Raw genomic sequence first — 3,885 nt, forward strand, 5'->3', positions numbered from 1 at the left:
AAATTAAAATTCGAAAATTTTTTCTAAAGCCTCCAGGGGACTTCGTTTTCGCACGAAAAAATTTTATGTGCCCTTATTGCATCCGGACCCACAATTACAGAAGAAGCAAGAAAATTAGTGTCTCGATTTCTGGGCCGTTAACCTTATCTTGAAAATTTGCAATTGAAGATCTCTCAATTTTTAATGCATTCAATTTTCACATGACATCATTTAAAATTGTTTTAAAATATTTTAATCTCAAAAATTTATAATTCTAAATTCTTACAATCTAAACATTAAAAAAGAATCGAGGTTATAGAGACTTAGAAGGATGGAATTTGAGAAAACCCTGTAAAATAGGGATTTCTGGACTCAGCTTTAGGAGAAAATGGGAGAAACCCGTAAAATGACATTATAATTATGAAAGAAGAGGGGAAAGGCGAAAAAGAGATAAGACAGCTAAACAAAGATTTCGGAATGGAAACTGAAAATAGGAAAAAGAAAAAACAGATTAAAAATTTAGATTAAATCTAATGAACAAAGAAAAAAGAAGCCAGATCATAGAAGAGTCTTTTAATGAAAAAGTGGCAGAGATTGTAAATAAAATAAGGAAAGGGAATTAAATTCAACTTGAAAGTCGTATTTTAACAGGGTCGACGAGGATTATAGAAAAAAATAGGCTTTTTGTAAATAAAAACAACATCTTCATATCAGGAGAGACGCGAGAGAACCAAAATTTGTGATAAGAGGCCTATAAATAGAAGGTACTAACAAAAACAAACGGAGGTTAAGCGTTTCTCTAAAAAATAAATGAATGCGAATGTGGAAATTATCTGCGCCACAACTGTAGAGCTTGGGGAAAACAAAACCGCAATAGCAAGAATATGTATCTGGGAAGAAAAGCAAATTGATATTGGAAAGAAAAAAGTGATAAGCGGTAGAAAGATTAGTGTATATGATGATCTTACTAGAGACCAAAGATGGATATAAAGAAAATGATTAGATTTAACCATAATATCGTTTAAAACGATCTAATAATATTGGGGAAATCTTCAAAATACGGACTTACAATCAAATTTATGTTGTCGAGGATTATTAATAAATCTTATTTTGAAATCCTTGAAGAAAATATATTTTATAGCTGATATTAAAATGCTGTAAGCCTAAATATAGCCCTAATTTAATAAGAATAATGTTCACAGAGGTTTGAAATTTAAAAAAGGTTTCAAATGGATATACCGATTTTCTACAGAGAGAGAGAGAAAAAAAACAAAAATAGGAGTAGCAACGGATGTGGACAGAAAAATTCTACTAGCAAACGAAACATTGAACATCTGAACATTATACTGCAGAGATAAAAATGAAGCTTTGGCAGCTAGACTGGAGGAAGAAATTAAGGATAAGGAAAATGAACACTTTTCAACCCAAAGAGGTTTTAAGGTAAACCCCAGTAAGAAATGAGCAGCATACATAATAGAGGGCCAGAAGATCAATTCACAAGAGCATCTAAAGATATGGTATCTAATATAAAAGGAGATCAGTTATTAAAGTTCTTGGACGGCAAAAGATTATGTATATTAACTTGTAACGTAGAAGATGATAATATAGGAGAATTTTTGTGTGTGGTTAATTCGAATAAGAAGAAGGGAAGGGGGTCATTAGTAATTGATAATACTATAAGTAACTACCAAGGTTAGAATAAGCTAGAAGATTCCAAAAATGAAGAAAATAGAGTCAGATTATTATCAACTAATAGGATCTATATTTGGAACAGAATTTGTAAGAATAATCAATTATCGCCAATAGGTACCGGAAAAAGGAGACTGTTGCATGGAATGACGAAAGCAAGAGCGAATGCAATCAAGAATGAGTGCTGACGTTTACTCGGAACAGAAAGTAAAAGAATATTTAAATATTTTAAAAAATAAAGAAAAGAGCACCATAAAAAGTAAAACGAAGGGTTAGTCAAATTTAAACATGGAAAGAAAATAAATAAAGGTTTGTGGAAAGCTTGTGTTTAGAAAAAGACCATAGTTTAGGGAAATGTGTGAAAATGAGAAAAAGAAGAACTAGAAGAGATAAGAAATGCAAAAACAGAGAAAGTTATTTGGAGGTACAGAAATAAATAAAGGAAGACAAAATCAAGCACAAATGAAGATCGAGGATTGGAAAGATCCCTTTATGGTCCACTTAGAAGGAATCTAATCTCATGCGATAATGAAAGGAAAAAAGATAAACTACAGGAAGCTTAGTCGTATCTTAACGGCGAAAAAATAAATTAAAAACTTCAGTAATTGGAAAGGAAGGAAGTTTCAGGAGAATATGAAATATGGAATGAAACATGGGTGTATTAAACGGAGAATGGTTAAAAAACTACTTTGAGCTGATAAATAGATTATGGAAAGGAGTACGGTTTCCTCGTAGCTGGAAGAAAGGGTTCCTTATGTTTATGACTTAAAGAAAAGGGATCCACAGCATGTGAACAAAATTACAGATAGGAAAAAAAATTAGTTCATTTTCAGTTAGTACAATGTTTAAAATTTTTGGGATTCTACAACACTTCTACAAGACTTCTACCATATAAGCGTAAGGTAAAATTGAAAACATGGTATTAAAATGACGAATTGGCAAATACATGTATTGTAAGTTTTGTAAATAGTAAAGTCACCATCCAGATTTCCAATACATGCATTAGAGCGTTTATAAGACGACAATTTTGCAGAAGGGAATCATGGAATTAATGGAATTTAAGGAATTGCCGTAATTCACGAAGTTTAAGAAATTCACAGAATTTATGCAATTCAAGGAGTTCATGAAATTCAAGGAATTCACAGAATTAAAGAAATTCCAAGAATTCATGAAAATCATGGAATTCGTGAAATTGAAGAAATTTGCGAAATTTATGACATGCATGCAATTCATGGAATTATTGGAATTCAAGAAATTCCAGGAATTCTCGCAATTCATGAAATTCAAGGAATTTGCAGAATTCATGGAATTAAAGGATTTGGCGATATTTAGGGCATTCATGAAATTTACGAAATTAATTGAATTCAAGGATTTCGCTAAATTCGGGGAATTTCCGAAATTCATGGAATTCAAAGAATTCGCTAAATTCAAAGAATTCGCTGAATTCATGTGATTGAAGGAATATACGTAAATGATCGTATTCAGGAAATTTAAGCAATTCAACGAATTCACAGGAGTCACGGAATTCAAGGAAATCACTGAAATCGCGGAATTTATATCATGCACGCAATTCGCGGAATTCACAGAATTCAAGGAATTAACGGAATTCGTAGAATCCATGGATTTGAAGGAATTCGAGGAAATCACGGAATTCAAATAATTTACAGAATTTATGGAATTCAAGGAATTCGTGGAAATCCATGAATTTCATACATTCTGTGAATTTCATGAGTTCGTTGGATTTCATGAACTCATTGAACTTAATAAATTCCATGAATATCCATGTACTCCGTGAAATCCATAAATTTCATGAAATTAATTAATTCCGTGATTTCCATGAATCCCGTGAAGTCCGTAAATACCACAAATTTCTTGAATTTCACGAATTCCTTGAGTTTTGTGGATTCTTTGGCTTCCTTAATTTTCTTAAATTCCGTGAATTCCCTAATTTCCGTGAATACTTTGGATTCCGTGAATTCCGCAAAGTTATCAATTTCTTGAACTCCTTAATTTCCACGAATTCTTCGGATTCCATGGATTCCATAACTTGCATGAATTCCGTGAATTCTCCAATCCCAAGTATGATACAGAAGTGTTACTGGCTACTGGACTTTTATTGTAAAATTCCAATACATGCCAGGTTATATACCAATACCATCAATTCAAAACTAAAACATTGTGTATTGTAGCGTTAAAGTGTTAAAATGTATTTCAGCC

The sequence above is a fragment of the Belonocnema kinseyi genome, chromosome 10 (genome assembly GCF_010883055.1).
Source record: "Belonocnema kinseyi isolate 2016_QV_RU_SX_M_011 chromosome 10, B_treatae_v1, whole genome shotgun sequence".
In the NCBI taxonomy this organism is placed as follows: Eukaryota; Metazoa; Arthropoda; class Insecta; order Hymenoptera; family Cynipidae; genus Belonocnema; species Belonocnema kinseyi.